We start from the raw sequence: 20,526 nt of genomic DNA on the forward strand, positions 1-20,526 counted from the left end.
GGCTGAGGATACTGGCCTCGAGGCTCGAGATGATGACCGAGACGAGGATTTCTAAATCCTCACCAGGAGGGACCGCATGCAGATCGAGAGGAAGAATGCATTCAACCAGAACCATCTGCTACATTTCTTTCGCATGTTACACCTTATTGTTGTAACAAACGTGGATCCTGTGGCACATAAAACCACATTTAGTCGGCTTCAGGCATAGTTTTTTATACGAGTGGCATGTGGAGATCCCATAGATTTGCCACTTCACATCTTTGAGAGGATCCGTTACGAGGCGAGCATCGTCTTCATGGATAATCTCCTATACGGTGTCCTGATCAGCCGGCTATTACTTGCACGAGGAGTGCCAACTCAACCAGAGGAATGGGTGAAAGATCAGATGACCCCCCTCGACATGACCACGCATCGACGTAGCATTGGACAGGCTAGGGGATGTCGGCCACCCCTATAGAGGATCTAGTTCCTCCGACGCAGCCTGAGCCAGGTCATGTGGGGAGTAGTAGTCAACAGCCGCTAAGTACATCCGCAGGAGATGCGCGGCCTGCTTGGGTTGATGCAGTGATCTCACAGCTGACTGCACATATCGATCATAAGATCGATCGCTCGCGGCTATAGAGGCGTCTGTATCTGAGATCGCCCATCGTGTAGGTATCCTCAACGACAAGGTTGATACCTTAACTGAGGAGGTACGGAGTTCAAATTTCGCGAACAACGCTATCATCTGAGTGTTGTTTAAGAAATTAGATCATATTTTGTATTTTGCTTTTATTATTTGTAAAGAAAAATATTATTTAATATTTATATGGTTTTTCACCATTCAATTCTCAATCTTATATAATGTTATATTTTCCATCTTTAATTCTAAATCACTGCACTTCAAATATATATAAACATAAATAAATATATTACAAATTGTATATGTATAAATATATACAAGTCAATTATATAGACTTGTTCATAAATTATGCACTATTAAAATCACATAATTTTTAAATTAGAGTAATATTTAATTAAAATTGGCACCAACGTTCGAACGTTAGTAATTAACGTTCGCATGTTGGCGCAAAACATTTTACGTTCGAACGTTAATTGCTAACATTCGAACATTGGCGCCAAAACATTTCACGTTTCGTACGTAAGTAGCCACAATGTTCAAACGTATATGTGACGTTCGAACGTAAAATTTCCATACGTTAGAACGTAAAAAAAATCTCATTTGTCTTTAGTGACAGTTTCCAGAAATCGTCACAGAAAAGGGTTTTTAGTGACGGTTTGGGGACTGTCACAATTTTTCAACCGTCACTAAAAAGCAATTGTGTTGTAGTGACTATTTCTTAGATCACGACCACTCATCCCTCTTGTAGATCTCTCTTTCTCTAAATGATAAGCACTCTTCACTGAGAAAAAGACATAGTCTGTACCTCTCCAAGTTTGTTTATTTGCTGAATGTAAATGACTTAGAGGTAAACTTAGTATCAAGGCGTCTGCTTCACAACGTTGAATATCTCACGGATCGGGCTAGTGTTCCATTCCTTGGTATTGCTATCAATTAATTCATTAACTGTGGCAAGCATCTAGATGCTTGATTGGAGATTATTGAACCAAAAATGTAGAAAAGTTTGGTAATCACTTTTCTGTCCAAATACCAATACTTCTCCCATTCCCAACTACTCGTCATATCAAACCATCAAAGAGTAGATCATGGGTAAAAATTAGACCTCTCACTACCTCTTCATCTCTCCTTTCGCCAGACAACCCTCCTTTATGACCACTCAGTGGTTACTGATCTCCTTGTGGGGCTCTCAGCCGCACTATACTCAAAACTTGCCACAAAATGCAAACCTGTCACTTTCTATCCCATTGCTCATTTTTAAATGCTGATCAAACCTAGAATATTTAAAATTTCAAGCTTATAATAAAACAAATCAACTCCTACACTTCTAGTACTATCCATCATAACATACAGATTTACCAAGAGTCCCATATATGCGTGCTTTGAAACCTAGTTGTGGCGTCTCGTTCCTCGATAGAAGACTAGGCGAGGATCCTTGTTGCCAAGGGTACTAGCCAATTGGTCAATACCTAGGGCTTAGTCGGGTTGGTCGTGCCTCATCCAGATGAAGGTGCATTTGTGAGGTTATAGATGTAAAATCGCAGCTGAAAATATAGAGGTTTAGTCGGTAAACTAAGACCTTGCAGCACCAGGAGTCTAAATCACATCATCAAAACAAATAATGTCATTCCTCATTAATTCCAATCTTGGAGATACATAAAAACCAAATACTTTGTTCATCGCCTACAAAGCAGCAAATCGAATACAAGTGGTCGCCCATTTGAAAGGAATATGTAAAAATCAAAATGATAAATGGCTCCAACAATGGAGACCAGCCTTTGTACAACAGGATTTACTCTTCTTCCTCGGACATCATCCATGGGTCTAACTCTGCATCAAGTTCTTTGGCTCCAAGGATGAAAGCATAGGTAGGTTAGACAGCTATGACAAAACAAGTAACGAGAGATAATGCTCCTGAAGATGCAAGGAAAAATTTTATGTAGCATAAGAAGGATACGTATATGTATGCATGGCGATGAATCACCCTCTGAGGAGTTACACTCTATGTAATGTATATTACTAAGGCGAGGAATCTACCTCTGCTCCAATATGTAAAATTCATAAAATCGTCACATGGGTATTGATTTCTTAGGCACAATTGTCATCACATAGATACAATGGTCAACACACAAATATCTCACACAAAGATAACATGTTGCACTGGGGAATGTCTACCCGGCCAACCAACTCGAGGACACCAACAAGTGATATACCGAGAGATTCTACATCCCAACTATCAAGTGAGGCCAATACGATTCTGCTCCAGCCCAATCATCATGAGGAATTCTCCTTCCCGTACGAAACTCGTGGCAATATTTCGTAGGAATGGTTTAGGGAATTCTTCATCCGTCCCATGATGATTGACACACATTATGGATTTTCTCACACATAGATATTGATTTCTAAATTAAAGATAATAGTTTCTCACACAGAGATTTGTATCAATGAAAATATTAAAAAATTCAAAATTCTTAGAAATCAGGGAGTAAATATAAGGATAAACATGAGGAAAGAAAATTAGATTTATTCATGATCAGAAAAGGGAAAGGTTACACAGTATATGCCTATGCCTTCTACATACAGCATTCACTCCACATTCCTCAGTACTGTCTTAGAAGCTAACCAACCTCTCAACGTCAGGATCGCTGCGTCGCTACGTAACTCTTTCCTTGTTTCCTCTAAGAATCCAGGTCTACAAGATTTCAAATGTTTAAGATCTCAAAAGTGAGATTTTGTCCCATGTTCAAATCCCTTTTATAGGGCGAGATTGTTATATGTCGTATTGACATACTTCTGACTCCAACTATGCTTGGATAATAGTCCTTTAGCCTCAACTATCAAACAACAGGATGATAGAAATAGATGGTCTGCATGGTCTACCCCAGTTTTCCCAGACAGTTGCTTAGCTTAGGCGAGTAACTTTTGTCTTATTAGAGTCACCAGCCTCTTCAGTTCCTCGTTCTCTCCTTCATAGTATGTGGCTTTTCTCGCTTGCCTACCATAAGGCTAGAAGTCCATCTCCACCTTGCCCTCAGATTTTTCTGGCAGGCCTTTTATAAGGTGCATGCTCGCCCATTGCTTGCCCATTTTCTGGACTAGCTACACTTTGCTGCATCCACAGCTATTTTCGTCAGACTAATGCAGTGTTCTTCATCTTTCTTTCCACTCAACTCCATTAATGGTATGTTCCCCTTGTGGTCCAGGCATTGCTCACAACACCAATGAAAATGCCATGGAAATATCACAGGATGCACAGTACTACTAGGCCCAACTTGATGAGTTAAAAGCAAGATCAATTGCATGATTTATATAAAATTATCAAGAGGGACAATATGGCTTGATTGTGGTGCCACCTAGGTTTTCTGAGGTAAACTTTGACTTCTTATGTTTTAGTATATAGAAATCATGAATGGTTTTGGTAGGTGGTAGGTACCCGTTAGATTTTTGTGTTGATATCTTTTTATGCTTTTACTTTGCACTGCTAGTTGTTAGTTTTTGGAGATGAAATGGGTATGCGGTGACCATGATAGCTAATATACTACAAACTGCTCATAAGCAAGTCTCTTGTCCTTAGAAAAGTTGAAGCTGCACTTTTACATTAGGTTGATTTTAATGTCATGTTATTAGTATGGTACTTAGTCATAATAGGAGAATGCATTAATACAGGAGCATGTACTTCAGCTTACTCTTTACTATATTTATGTTAGGTTTCCAGGGAATTGATAATGAGGAAAAACCTGTATGATTTAAAGGAGAAAAAAAAGTAGATGTTTGTTGTAAAAAAATGTTAATCCAATTTGCAAGAGAAATATGCTACAATATTCTAAGTATTTTACAAGGGTTTCCTCATCATTTGGATTGCATATAAACAATTGGCACTTTACCTATATATTAGGGTTTGTGATCACCTGCATATATATAGGCGATTAGTTAAACATGATCATATGGATGTAGAAAATGTGTAACACCCGAGTCTAGTTACAAGCTGTTTTATAAAAGTTTTGTTTCTGGATTTATACGTATGAAGAACCTGATTATTTTTTTAGAAATTGAGTCGAGACCCATGACGCAAGAAAAAGCCCAAGACCCAAGCCCACACTCGTTTGTTTTAAACCATGAAAAACAACTATCAATTTTTGAAATCTTGCCGCCACGTATGTTTCCACTCTCATGCACGTTTTTTCTTAGGTTTTAGTTGGGGTTTTCAATCGCCTTTTTATATAAGCTCCCCTTGCATGAAACAAAAACCCTAAGCCGCACCCTTTGAAGCCATCTCTTCCATGCATGCAGCCGTGCGTGACTGTCCATTGGGAAAAAAAAATCAAATTGTGCACCTCGTTGCCATCCAAGACCCTCACGGAAGCCCAAACAAGAGTGCCCCTGCTGCCTCTGTGTTACAACCCCCCCTTAGCTCCATCCCTACACCACCACCGTGAATGCCCACTTGCTCAACCAACCCACAACCTAGTGTGCCGCCACGCCCATCTCACAATGGACAGTCATATTTTGTAGGTTGTTCAGGATGGCTTGGAGGCTTGAGGCACCTAGGATTTTTTGATCTATTTACAATTTTAAGTCATATTTTGTAGCATATGTCTATTTTGTTTTCCTTTAATAAGTGCTACGAACAACTTTTAATAAAGTACTCTGTTTTTTCAATAATCTCATTTTACTCTTGGGGGGTTCCTCTAGTAGGTTTTGTCTCCAACATATTATAACATTGTTCATCTAGAATCCATGTTGATGACCAAGTTCAAGTCCTATGAACATTTGAGAGGCAATTAATGTAACACCCGGACCCAACATGAATCTCATGTTTGATTTTTTTTTTTTTTTTAAGGAAAAGCCTAGCGAGTATTTTTTTTTTTTTCTTTTTGGGAAATAGGTTATAGGCCCAATAGTATTAATAATATATTTCGACCTATGAGAAGTATTATGGACAAACCAAAGAGATTTTTTTTGGAATGATCTAACGAGCCCAAATTTTTTTTATTTTTGAAATGGGCCCAGAAGCCCAAGCCCGTGGGAACTTAGGATCCGACTCCATGCAATACACGTCTCCATGCTCATGCACTAATTCACGTCTCTCCCTTTTGTTTTCTCTAGGGTTTTTTTATCAGTTTTTGTTTCTATATTTATGCGCCTTAAACACGTCTTACACACTTCTCTTCCTCCTAAACACAAGCCCCCACTGCAGAACAACAACCTCTGCCCTCCTAAACCACGAAGTACGTACACTGCCATAAAGATAGTATACACGGCGTTGCGTTGCATGCCCCTCCCACCGTCCAACTTCAATGCCCCTCCTCACCACTGCGTGAAGCCCAGCAGCCAGTTTTCCTAGCGTCAACCATGAGACCACTGTGGAACAGCCACACACGGAATCATCTTTGCACCCCCGTTTGCCATCCAACACCCTCACGGAAGCCTACACGTGTGCGTCACCGCTGCCTCTACATTACAACCCTCCATAGTGCCATCCCTGCACCACCACCGTGAATGCCCACCTGCTCAACCAACCTACGACCCAGTGCGCCGCCACCCCCATCTCACAGAAAAGCAGCAAGTTGCACCCCTGTTTTTGCAGCTCAAAACAGAGCAAGCTTGTTATGTTAGGTGACACCAACCACGGCGCAGTGAACTCAACAATGTCATTAGCCCTCCACGCCGCCATCGCCTTTGCATACAAGTGCCGCCGAGTACCTCTCGTCACCCTCGTTGGTTATTCCACTCGGTAAGGCCACGGCCTTTGGTTGCTTCTCCTCTCCGTCTCTCCCCTTTTCTATCACCATGTTTTTATCATCTTTTCTCTCACTCATCTCTCTCTCTCAGTGCCCCACCGGCGGGACAGCCACCTTCTTGACCACACCACACGCAGCTCCTCCCATCTCGGTGAGTACCTCGCGCCCCTATCCTCTCCAACTGTTTCACCGAAAATGCAAGAAATGTTTTCTTTAGAGTCTACGTAAACTTAGTTTTACATACTATTTGAATATGGAATTACAATATTGCCCTTATTATTGGATGGTTTCAATTTGGAATTTTGTTTATATTAAATCTGTTTTTACATGATTTTTGTGGGAAGTATAAGAAATTGTTTAGAAAATAAATAGGATTTTTAAATTGTACTATTGGCAGCAAATTATTTTTTAGTAAGTGTGTAATTTTATTTTAAACATTTAAATTATGATTACAACTATTTTTCTTTTATTTAATAAAATTTTTACAAGTGCTTACCTTAAATGTTGATTGATATCAAGGAAATTTAGAAAACGAGGATATTTTAAAGTTATGAGAATTTTTAGGTATTGAATGATTAAAATAGATATAGTAGAAGCTTAGGCTTAAATGGTGTAAATTTGTGATTGATTGAAAATTTACGGAATTACGTGATTATTTTATAGGTAACGATTTATTGTTGACTCGACATGAATTTGATGAAAATTCTAAAAAGTTAAGAAGTCCAGGTAAGCGGGGTTCCTGTACTAAACTTTGCATAAAATAAAATTAAACTAAGGTTGATTTATGAAAATGTGCATTATATGTTTTGAAAAGAAATGTGAAAATAACCTTAGTTATTTGTTTGTCATTACTCAATGAACTCTGATGAAAGAGAAAGCATTTTTGTTATGATTGGTGTAGACATGAGCTTGTTTTTTACATTCTATTTCTGACCTATGCAAAAAGAGCGAATATGAAAATTGTGCATAATTATGTAATTATGCTTTGGATCTGCTTTGATTACGAAAATGATATGATTTTGTTCAGTACTCTGTTGGATAAGATGTGATTTCTGAAAACCTTTGGTATGACTCTCTGATTCTGAATTTGATTCTGTTTCTGCTCTGTTCAGTTATGACCCTACCACGGGTGACAACAGTGAATACGGCCCAACCACGAGTAATAATAGTGGATACAACCCAACCACGGGTAATAATAGTGGATACGGCCCAACCATGGGTTATAATAGTGGAAACGGCCCTGCCACGGGTTATAGTAGTGGTCTTTGTTTTGAGTGCACACCTTGGTGACAGAGTGATTTATGTCTGCTTAGCTATCCACAGATGCACAACCCTACCACAGGAGTTATACATGGTCTCTGTTCTTATATGATGTTCTAATGATCATCATCATCATCATTTATGCTATGCCAAAAGATATTTTTGAATGAAATTATTTCTAAGTCTTCGCTCTGATGTTTTGATAACATGTTATACTTCTATACTCTAAAAATGAAAATGTTTTGTTCTGCATTTTGATCTCTATAAATACTCATGTTTACACACTAGTATATGTTCTCTACTTACTGAGTTGTTGATAACTTACCTCTTATCTCCATATATTTTTCAGATAATTTTGATGGTTCATCTAGAGAACAAGAGTAGGAAGTTTTAGCAAGGTGTGATGATCATAGTAAAATAAGTGTCTGAGGGTACAAGTACTTATTTGAGAGTCGTAGTTAGTAAATTCATTTATTTTTTTTTATTTTAATTTGATGAATTAAGGATATTTTTGAGTTTTTAGAGAGTTTTAATTTATGTTACTGAAAATTTCTTTGTTGTCCCTATGAAGGAACATAGATTTTTGGGTTGAATAAATGAATTAATATTTTATGAATTTTTTTGGATTTTATAGTTGTATTATTGAAGTTGATATTAAGTATTAAGAGCTAACTCTCCGAACCTCCGAGATCTGGGCGTTACAGTTAATGCATAAAATTTTTGTGATCAAATCAGTACAATGCATTGTCAACAAAGCAAATAGAGCAAATTTAACGATACACCATCAAGCGGGTTCTAGATTTTCATCGACTGTCAAAGAAAATAATAACGTTATACTTGTTTTCCTTAAATAATAAAATATGAACATTTGTGATTGAAGTTGTAACATATATTTTCCTTTCTCAGGAACAAGATAGTACTGCTGACTATAACATAACCCAATTGTATTTTAAATCACATACAAATCATGATAGTGTTTGGACAAGTCCCAAAGCTGAAACAAATTATGTAAGTGTAGTGTTTTTTTATGTATTGCCTAATAATATTTATTTTATTTATACTATCTGTAATGATTTTTCTTTTTTGTTTTGATTTTGTAGGAGAAGATGGTTTCACTTTGGCAAAATGTTGTTGCGTCTGATGAATCCTCCGTTAACGATGTTGAGATCTTTTTTTAGATTCTTGAACCTCATTCTTGATATTTAAGCGGTTTAAGACGTTACGTGAAGCCTTACTCCTCAACCTCATCTTCTTCTCAAAGCAAATTGGATAACAACTCTTGGGACTTAGAGAAGGAAGGCTCGAGATTGAATATTTGAAGTCCAAGCAACGAGAGTTGGAGAATCAATTGCATCTGGAAATGGATATAGAGGCGCGATTACAACAAGACATGTAGAGGCAGATGGAAATTCAATCCCAAAAAATTTTTGAACAGATGTAGTTCATGATGTCCCAAAACTTTAGGCCGCCACCAACTTAGAACTAATTTTATTACATTGTGTCTATTGACTTACTTTGACTTATTGCAATATTTGAACAATTTTTCATTTCATTATAATGTGATATTTTAATTATAATTTGTAATTGTAGTTTTTTTTATTTTAAATTTGTCATTTCCTATTAGTGATTACTATTCAAACAGAAAATATTCAGTTTGATTGGCAATTATTAATTATTACCGTTCGAATACTTTTTCCACCACCCAAAACCATTTGAATGCAAATGAAATTGTCACTGCAGTTTGAATGGATTACTAGTGCGTTTGAACACTCTGTATGTTTGATCATTCGAACGCATACTGTTATGTTTGAAAAAAAATTTCATCATTCGAATGGAGAATAAACCATTCAAACAAGGTTCCTCAAACTAAATGTTTGAATATAATTTTTAATTCGAACGTTTTTTCAAGGGCATTCAATCGGATTATGAATGTTTGAACACAAATCATCTTGTTCAAACAACAAGAAAGCGTTCAAACACTTGCTTCATTCGAACGGGATCAAATAAATTGGTGTCATTCTAATTAAATTAACAACACGTTCGAACAGTTAACCGATTGTTTGAACCAATAATGTTCAGTTTGAACAGTTTTTTAGGATGAAATAGTTTCGTGCTCAAAAGAATTTTAGGCTAAACGGCTTCGAATCAGTCAACCACATTTCGTCCATAAAAGTATTTTTTAGGGACGAAAAAAAATATTCGTCTACAAAAAAATTTTGAGCCAAATTTTGGGAGATGAAATTGAGACGAAATTTTTTGTCTCTAATAGTCTTTTGGAAGGAAAATTGCATTTTTTTAAGATGAAAATTTTTGTACCAAAACATGCAATCCTTGCAATAATGTCAAGCCTTTCCAAAATCCTAGATTCGCGATGTATTTTTTTCGTAGCTTGGATGAGGTATATTTTTTTTAGTAGAAAGCATGTTGCGTTCATTAATAATGGACATTACAAACTAAACTTGAAACATACATAACAAGCCAACTACAATATTAATAGCTCCCCAATATACACCCGTGACTGACATGGTCTAGTCCAATGCTGTAAACCTCTCTACATATCTAAAATCTAAGAGCTAATACAACTCTATCCAAAACAGAGTTAATCAATCCCCGGATAGACGGAGTATGGGGTTTGATTAACTCTGTTTTGGATAGACGGAGTTGAGAAAACCATACTCTACGGACAAACGTCCAAGAGATTGTATTTTTTTATTTTTATTTCTAAAAAATGAAAGACATTATAAAAATTAAAAAATATGAAAAAATAACGAATTACATCTATGAAAGATATAGATCCACATTTTCAACTTTTGAAAAAAAAACAACACAAACAGTGGTTCTAATGGCGTGTGAGAGCCACGCGCCACCCTGGGGGTATGGCGGACGTTCAAGTCTGGAGTAGCCGGAGGTCTTAGATCCAGAAAGACCGCGCATGGCGGCAGAAGGACATCCTGAGTGGTGGCACATGGAATACATGCCCTCTCTTTGGGTCACACGTGTGGCTCACGTGCCACTCCATTCGGCGAAATTATTTGCTCGTCTAAAAGATTGGTACCTTAAGAAGCTTGTGGTGAGGCGCATGGTGGTTGACGGACGCCGGAGAGTAGCAAATTGGGCTTTCGCCATACTTAATTCTAAAAACATCCAAAAATAAAAATGAAAAATGAAAAGATTAGAGATGAGAGGAAGGAGAGACGAGGGAGGGAGGAGCTGCACCGAAAGAGAGATGAGGGGGTTTCTAGATATAGAGGGAATCTACCCCTCTCTCTCTCTCTCTCTCTCTCTCTACGAGGAATTAGGGCCGGCGCTTGGATGAGGTATACGTAGTCAATGGAGATATTTTTTGCACAGCAAGTCTGTACAGTAGTAGTTATTATTGGTGGTATGACCAACTTGACTTTTGAAATGATCAAGGCACCTGTGGAGCTAGAAACACGCATGGAGCCCCTTAATTTTGGTCTAAAGTTTTGCCAATGTGGTCCTACCAGAGTTTTCTGAAAATTTGATCCAGATCTGACCACAGATAAACTCTGAATACAGTCGAAAGAATTTCATATTCCTCCAATAGCATGCAGAGCCAAACTCTATTTTTTTTTTAAGAAAAAAAAAAAAGGAAAAATTAATGTACCTATGATTAGAAAGACCTAGCCTCTCGCCTACTAATTTCCTAATCTTTTACGTACGTAATCAATCCTACGTGTCACAAGCCTTACTGATCATAGGCCGTTTGTCCAATATTTGTAAACAAAGTTTGGTGGCTGACACTGATCAAAGTTATATACATGCATATCACTTGTCAAATTGATGATTAGGCTAGATAGTGGAGTTCGTCCCTCACTTCCTTTGCTTCATTGGCATCAAAGATCAACTCAATAATTATGGGTGTAAAATTTAATTGAAAATTTGAAAAATCGGATCGGACTAGTCTGTATAGATAGAATCGGTCCGATTTTGGACTAGTCCGGTTTAAGACCAGTTTTGGACTTAGTTTCAAAAGCAATCCGATTTCGATTCTATGCTTTTTAGGTCCGAATCGGTTCGCTATTTTATATATTTTAAATTAATTTGTTTAATATTATATATAATATTTTTTATATTATATATAATTTTTATATATAATAATATAAATTATAATTATATATAAGATAATGTTATAATAATTTATAACATAAAATTTTAATCTTAAATTTGAAAATTTATTTGATCATATACTTTAAACATAAAATATATATTAATAACATTTTATAGCCTAATAAATTTACATTTTATTAAAATAGAAAAACCGGACTGGAACCAATAAAATCGAATGTACCAGTTTAGGAGGTTAATCGGTGCATACTAATTCAATCTTAAATTTTATCTAAAATCAGATCGGACCGGACCAGACCGGACTGGTTACACCCTATCAATAATGTTGCTTGTCCTAAAAGTCTAAGAGTGCGTTTGGATGTTGAAGTGAGTTGAGTTGATAAAATATTATTAGAATATTTATTATTATTATTATTATTATTGTTTTGGGATTTGAAAAAGTTGAATTGTTTATTATATTTTGTGTTGGAATTTGAAAAAATTGTAATGATGAGTTGAGATGAGTTGTGTTTCCAAACGAAGCCAAATTGAAAAGATAAAGATAAGATCAATGAATGGCCATGCATGTGTGTATATCAGTCTCCGATGCACTAATAAAGGCAATTAAAGCCATTGTATCAGCAACCAAATGCATGCTAAATTGCTAATCAAGGAAAGAAAAAATAAAGGAAGAAATTAACCATCATGAACAACCACCACCACCACTTCCTTCTCATATGCTTCCCTGCCCAAGGCCACCTCAACCCTACACTCCAACTCACCAAGCGTCTGATAGACACCGGTGCAGCTGTCACTTTCGCCACCACCGTCCACGGCCTCCGGCAGCTCAAAACCTTCCCTTCCCTCGAGGGTTTATCCTATGCCTCTTTCTCGGATGGTTTCGATGACGGAATCAAGCCCACCGACGACCCCTCCCACATCATTTCCAAGATCAAGCGCGTCAGCTCCCAAACACTAACCGACCTGATTCGACGCCTCTCGGATGAGCACCGGGGAGTCACCTGCTTGATCTATACCCTTTTCATGCATTGGGCTACTGAAGTCGCACCCCAAGTAGGAATACCTTCTACGTTTTTCTACATCTAGTCCACTGCAGCTTTGGACATAATCCACCATTATTTCAACAGCCAAGACGGTGTGTTTGAGAGCTTTGGTTCTGAGCCTCCCAATTCTGTCCAATTACAAGGTTTACCCCCCTTTGCATCCACAAAATTGCCTTCCTTTCTCTTGCCGACCAGTCCGTACGCTTCAATCATCCCTTCCATTAAAGAACACATCCAGACCCTGGAAAAAGATCTGAATCCATGCGTGATCCTCAACACCTTTGCTGCTCTAGAAGTTGATGCAATCAAAGCAATCGCTAGTATGAATCCAATGGCACTTGGACCACTGATTCCGTCTGTGTTGTTCAACGGAAAAGGTGGCCAATCCGATGCATCTTCTTTTGAATGTCAGTTGTTCGAGAGCAGCACTAAGGATTATCTTAATTGGCTGAACTCAAAGCCAGATCACTCAGTGACTTATGTGTCTTTCGGAAGCATGGTTACGATGCAAAGAAAGTAAACGGAAGAAATTTTGCATGGACTTATAGATTCAGGCCGACCATTCTTATGGGTAATCCGATCTTCAGAGCCGACGATGGAAGGACAATAATTAGTTGATCATGATGTGGTAATGAAGAGGTTGAAGGAAGAAGGGCAAGGGTTGGTCGTACCATGGTGCTCACAAGCGGAGGTGCTATGCCACCATTCGGTGGGGTGTTTCGTGACGCATTGCGGTTGGAACTTGACACTGGAAAGTATAGGGGCAGGGGTGCCAATGGTGGCATGTCAACATTTTTCTGACCAAGTTACGAACGCCAAGTTGGTGGAGGAGGTGTGGGGAATAGGTGTTAAAGCAGGGGTGGATGAAGAACGGATTGTGAGAAGGGAAGAGATCAAGAGGTGCTTGGAGATGGTGATGGGAGGTGGAGGGAAAGGGGAAGAGGTCATGAGAAATGTCAAGAAATGGAAGAGTTTGGCTTTGCAAGCAGTGGAGGAGGGTGGTTCTTCAAACAATGATTTCAAGCTTTTCATGGAAAAGTTAAGGTAAAATGTATGTGGCCGACCAGGTTAATTTGAATTACTTCAAGTAAAATTCTCATAAGTTCATATCTTTATTCGTCTTACAACTCACGTCAAATTGTTGTAATTGTACATCTAAATCACTCATATAGCCTAAGATGCAGGTTGCTATAGGAAATTGTAAAGAAAGGAAGAGGCTTTTTGTTTGTACATTTACTGCAAAGCTAGAAAACTAATGTATGAAAGACTCTCTTTTAAGAGTCTCCTGATGGGATCGGAGTGGTTAATTAATTTGCCTAAAAGTTAATTAACTATTTGTGGGAGGAAGTTAATTAATTAGTGTAGTACTTAAATAACCGATAGGAACTTATTTAATTGATAATAAATTCTCCACCTATGTAAACACTACATGGGTCATGGGTACCCATTTACTAACAGCATGTATACTGAAATGCTATGAGATTGAAGGAGTGGTAATTAGGATGTAGAGGAAGATGGTTGTTTCAATGGTTAGTGATTTATCTCACAGCCACTGCCACTTCATTGAATGTTGGATTAAAATAGATGACTAGTTGTTGGCATAGTTCTAGGACCGCTAATTGGCTGAAATGAAAAAAAGACAGTTTGTTGTGAAGCTACCGAGCCAGGGAAGCCTTTTCAATTTCAAGCAAGCCTTAGATAAATACTCTGAAAGTTGTTTCAAATACCCAACAGAAACAGAAAAGAGCATAAAAGTTATAAAATGCGGTAGGACATTTCTCAGGATCTGGCTTTTTCCAATATCTCAAATACAAGCGTTTTGTTCAGTATTAGATCATCATGTGCCATATATATTCGCTGGGCACCACTTAGTGCGCTCATATCATCCACGTGGACCCATTTGGATAGTGAAATGAGTTGAGATGGTTTGTGAATAATAATGAGATTATTAGTTGAAATTAGATGAGATAATGTGAGATGGTTTCATTTCACATTTGCATCCAAATGGGCCGTCAGTATATCAATTTGGCAAGAAAAAGAGAAATGGTTGTTCCCAAAAAAAAAAATTATAAATTGGTACTTGATGTCGTGCTTTAGATTGTAAAGCACTTCTCAAATGACATTTTGATGCACATTTTGGATAGGGTAATGCTAGATGTTGGTACATTTTCCAGCGATACCTACAACGTGCTCAGCCAACCTACAACCAGAGAGAGTCTCTGGGAACTCAATGGGGGATGCCTCCAAAAATTAATGTTAGAGAGAGATTAACTTCTCTTAATAAAATGAATTATCTGCCCTAAAACATACCTAGTATGCATTTATAAGGGAAGGGATGTCCTATATAACATGATTATAGGGCACGATTCTTGGTGCTTAATATAGTATAATACCTTCATGAGCATGATTTTGCCATTGATAGCATCCTTCCAGCATCGGTATCTCATGCAAACATATCTCCATGAATCCCGATTGTAGAGGGATACAATTGGTTGACATTGATCAAAATATTTTATTCGTATAAATGAAAAAAATGAATCACTTTTTTTCCGATGTTTGAAAAAACTCATCGATCTCATAAGTATCATACCAAATCCCATCAATCGAATCGCTTTTTCGAGAAATACGAGAACATATCTATTATATATATCATATCAGATTATATATTGTAATATATCATATCAGATTATATACATTCATTGTTGAGTACGAGTTCTTCCCAGAACTTTATCTTTTAGTCGACCTCAATCCAGCTACTCTTTCCTCACCAATAATGTGTATTTCTACCTTGCTCGCAGTCAAGTAGGTCTCCCGCTCCACCGACAGGCCAAAGGCGAGCAGTGAGAACTATTAATATACGAGCATGCGACCAAGGTTAACACTCGCACAAGCAACCAAGCTAACGCACGCGCATGTGATCGGGATTAGCATTCGCCACAATAGCGGTCGAGCAAACCTCCCACAACTAAAAGGCAAAGCCTAGCAACATACGCAAGCTAAGCACTAGCGACCAAAGCTAACACACATGCATGCGACTGGGATTAGCCTACGCCACAATAGCAAACGAGCAAATCTTCCTCAACAAAATAGCCAAGTATAGCAACATATGCCAACTAGGCACAAGCAACCAAGGTTAACCCACGCACATGTGACTGGGGCTAGCCTTTGCCACAACAATAGTCAAGCAAACATCTCGCATTGAAACAACTAAGCTGAGCTACATATGCAAGCAAAGCATAGGTGACCAAGGCTAATGTGCATCCGACCAAAATTAGCCTTAACCACAATAGTGTTCCAGCAAACCTCCCACAACGAATCAGTTAAGCCTAGCAACATATGTTGGCTAAGCACAAGTCACCAAGGCTAATGCACATGCATACAATTGGGGTTTGCCTTCGCCACAATGTCGGTCGAGCAAACCTCTTGCAACAAAACAACTAAGCCTAGCAACATATGGGGGCCAAGTACAGGTGACCAAGGTTAACACACACGCATGAGACTAGGGTTAGCCTTTGCCACAATAGCATTCAAGCAGGCCTCCTGCAACGAAATAGCTAAGCCTAGCAACATATGTAGGAAAGTACAAGCAACCATGGCTAATGCACGTGAATGCGACCAAAGCTAGCCTTTGCCACAATAGCAGTACCTCCTGCAATGAAACAGCTAAGCCTAGCAACATATGTGGGCCAAGGATAGGTGACCAAGACTAACGCATAAGCATGTGATTGGTGCTAGCCTTTGCCAGAATGGCTTTCGAGCAAACCTTACGCAACAAAACAGCTAAGCTTGGAAACATACGTAGGCTAAGTTGTTAGGCTTAGATATTTTCTTTGGCAACAAAACATCTAATGCACACGCATACGATCAAGCTAAGTTTAACAATCTTACAGAGTAAAGATACATGCCCAAGGTCAACCCAAGGCCTGAGCTTCCTAACACTCGTGCTCTAAGGCCTGGTCCAGGTCACTCTGGATCTTTGCCAAGGAAGACCTCTCAGAGGCCAAGGCGTGCCAAAGCTTCAATATCTCAGCATTCAACATGACTATTTTTAATTCATGCACGTGTGAGTAGCTGCCTAAGCGGGATTAAGCATCCTGCCATCGTTATTCTCCTCCACCACCTCGAAGACTGCTTGAAGGTCTCCTTCCATGAATGAGTGAGAAGACTGCACCTTCTCCTTTAGGCCGAATTGGCGCCAGGCAACCAACTAAGCTAGAGAAGATAGACCCTACAAGGAATGGCCAAGGACAATTATGAACATAATCAAGTAACTAGGCGTGGAAGTCGCCAAGTTCCCTAGCTATCTTGGCAATGAATGGGTCGGAAGACTAACCCGCTTCTAGGACAAATGAAATGAGTAGTTCCCAAGTGGAGTCAAAAGTCCCCTGGCTAGTCATGGACCCTTGAGGAATTGCCTCGAGAGAATGAGGCTCCCTTACCTTGATAGGAACTTCCAAAGAAGCCCTCGTCAAAAGAGAGGCAATAGGGAAAGGCATTTTCCTAGGTGACAAAGGCACGACAGAAGGAGAATTAACCAGACTAGAGAAAACGGTATCACCTTCACCAACTCTTCAGACGCTGCATGCACTAACATTAACTGTCGTTGCGGGTACTTTCTCTTCAAGAGCAACAGCTAACAAAAGGGCATCTTCTGTGGAGTTTGCTACTTCCCTAGTAGGAGACTCTAGAGGGTCAGATGAAGCTTCCCCTACCAGTCTCGCGCCTATTCCAGAGGAACAGGCAGACCAGCACATACTTCAGCATCGCGTCCTCAATAACATCCAAGATGCCTCTTTCATTATCCACCTCTATCATTTCAACGGAGTCTCTGGAAGCCGAAGATGAGGTGGACAATGGTGAAACGGGCTCAAATAGAAAGTCCAAGAAGGAGCCGAGTAACATATCGAGAATCGTTTCAAAAATTTAGGGATCTAAGAGCAAGTCTAAGTCCCGGGCCCCCTAACCAATCATATCCTCAAGATGGTCTGCATGCAATGGGGCCACGATTGCCTAGCCATCCGTTGACCTCCTGAAGCAGAGACGACAGGGGGACCCTGAAGCCCTGTGTAGCAACCACATGTCGAGCAGGGTCACAACGAACGCATGACCCATCATGAGGATCATCGCTCTTTGTGCATGGCCTCTTGCCCTTAAGGTCCAAGGGAGAGGGTCAGCCCTCTTGCATGGGGGAGTGGAGCTTGAGACTTGGTGGTTGACAAAGCGTAATTTGTCTGGCATAATCAAGAAATGTTCAATGTTCTCCCTGGTAAGAGCGACCTTAAAGCTAACAAAATCCGAGTTCTCTTAATCCACACATAAACATGGTCCAAGCGAGACATCTCCCTTGTAAAACATCAAAGCAATGACTGTGGAGGAGAGAACACTAGGAAGCTCTGATTGGTAATTCATGGCAGGAAGCCTCATTGGTAGGGGACTCCCAACCTATCCTAGAAAAAAAAAATTAACTTCATGTCCCAATTCTTGACTTGGGAATATTGAAACTCCAAGTGGATGTCCTGACAACAAGTTCGCAAACGGCAACTACATTGATACCTGTCATGCCTTCTCACACCACGTAACAGAATAGTAAGATCCTCCAAGCGTTGGGTAGGAGTTAGGGGGAGCTATACCCAAATAGTTCAAAATGTCAAAGATGGGGCCGTAGAAAGGAAGTCGCAGCCCCATGGAGAACGTGCCGATATAGAGCACGACATACTCAGTAGCCCCCTCTGAGTGGACTATGCCACTATGAGAACCGAGAAGACTTAACCTCATGGAACCCTGAATACTATACCATTCTCTCACAAAATCTTGATCCACCTAGGTGGTGGTAACAATCCACTAATTCCCCTTAAAAGCAACAAGAAGAATGGGGAGTATTTCAGGAAATGTTTCTGGGAGCCATTCAAATATAAGACTACAAAACGCTTGGAGATGAAGGAAGAAATGAACTGAAAGAGAACGATTGAATGCAATAGGGGGGAGTTGAAGCAAAAGCGGTAGTGGGGAAGAAGAAGAATAAGAAGAGCAACGGTTATGGGAAAATGAGATTGCAAGGGAGCGCAAAAGTGAGACCAAGGAGGGGCCACATGTTGGAATGAGAAAAAACATGCCAAACAAAATCTCACATTTTGCACTACATGAATAGACGAGTATGAAGTTTGTCAAACTACCCATCGGATTTCATACTGCATGATGCGGTAGGTGGAAAAAGATGTCAAACAAACCATACAACAGGCAAATGTGTCCAGAAAAATTAGCAATGCACGCAGGGTAAAGGAACATGTGTCTAGGGAAGCGTGTAGTAAATTCAAAAGGGTAAGCTTCAAAAAGAAAAAATTTCAATGACGCATGTGCGACAAGAATTTGTAGAGTAATTGTTAGACACAAATATACACTATCGGCAAGGAAATAATAGCTAGTGACCAATGGCATAGTCACAAAGGATTCACGTGATTGAGGGTGACTAAAGGATAAAACTAAACAAGATGCACCGTATGAGCCTAGAGATAAAACACAAGGAAGACATCGTATTCAACAAAGAATCTCAACCAACCATATCCCTCTAAGATCGAGATTCATGGAGATAAGTTCGCATGACATACCCATGCCAGAAGGACGCTATCAATGGCAAAATCCTAGTCATGAAAGATATGATAGCATAGTGAGCACCAAGAATCGTGCCCTTGAAAGGATCATGCCATCTAGGACACCTCAGCCCTTATAAATAGCTTATCATATATGTTCTAGGGTAGCTGATTCTATTTATTAAGAGAAGTTAATCTCTCTCTACTTAACCATCAAAGGCATCTCCACTAAGCTCCCCGAGGCACTCTCTATGATTAATTGTAGGTTGGTTGAGCAAATTGCAGACACGGTTAGGAATCGCGCCAACACTACTATGTATAAGTCAAAGCCCTGCAAACCATATGCAAACCCACTATATGTATTGGTTTTTCTTGTAAATGTTTTTTTTTTTTTTTTTTTTTTTTTTTTGGGTACAAGCTAGTGCGAGGGGCACGTGCAAGCCATGCACAGAAACACGTTATATTTGAATAAAAAAAATAGAGATATCCAAAATACGTAAACGAAAATGCAACATTACAAAAAGAAAATACATTGTTTGCCTAGCAAGCACAAAATAGCCAGTAGCCAAAGACATTATGAGCAAATTAATGAAAGTATTTATAAAATTTTATAAAATTTAAAAGCATTTTGTAGGAATCATGCATGCTCAGTGACCAAAGGATTTACCAGCATTGTTATTATCATACATAAAATACAAACTCATGACACAAAAATAGGTAACAATATATACAGTGATCACAAAAGAAAAATAATGCATGTGCTTGCTACTCAGGCAATTTGTAGTGCTTGCATTTATTTTCTACATAATAATACATGTCTTTTTTTTACCTTAAGTGTAGTAAATAATTTGAAAAATATGATTATTCATTTAATCTAAATCGTTTTTTCAAAATAATATGAAAATTAAAAATTATTTTTTCCTTCATCAAATCTTTCTAACTGCTTTAAATTCAAATAAAAATAATATAAAAATAAGAAAGATGAAATAACTTTTTGGAATACTTTATATGATTGTTATATTTTGGAATACTAATATACAGAAATAATTTTATCGTTGTAGAATTTTCATGAATTTTTTTTTTACAAAATATTTATAATTTTCTAATAATGTCTTTTACCTTTCTTAAAATTTTTTTTAAAGAGATATTATTATTCATGTAAGTTTTTGGGAAACAATATGGATATA

At 38.6% G+C, this 20,526-nt stretch overlaps 1 pseudogene; it reads left to right on the top strand.

Moving 5' to 3' along the window:
* The first annotated feature begins 12,319 nt into the window (after window positions 1-12,319).
* LOC121246698 lies at window positions 12,320-14,128 on the top strand (annotated as a pseudogene).
* Window positions 14,129-20,526: the final 6,398 nt, after the last annotated feature.

The sequence above is a fragment of the Juglans microcarpa x Juglans regia genome, chromosome 1S (genome assembly GCF_004785595.1).
Source record: "Juglans microcarpa x Juglans regia isolate MS1-56 chromosome 1S, Jm3101_v1.0, whole genome shotgun sequence".
NCBI lineage: Eukaryota > Viridiplantae > Streptophyta > Magnoliopsida > Fagales > Juglandaceae > Juglans > Juglans microcarpa x Juglans regia.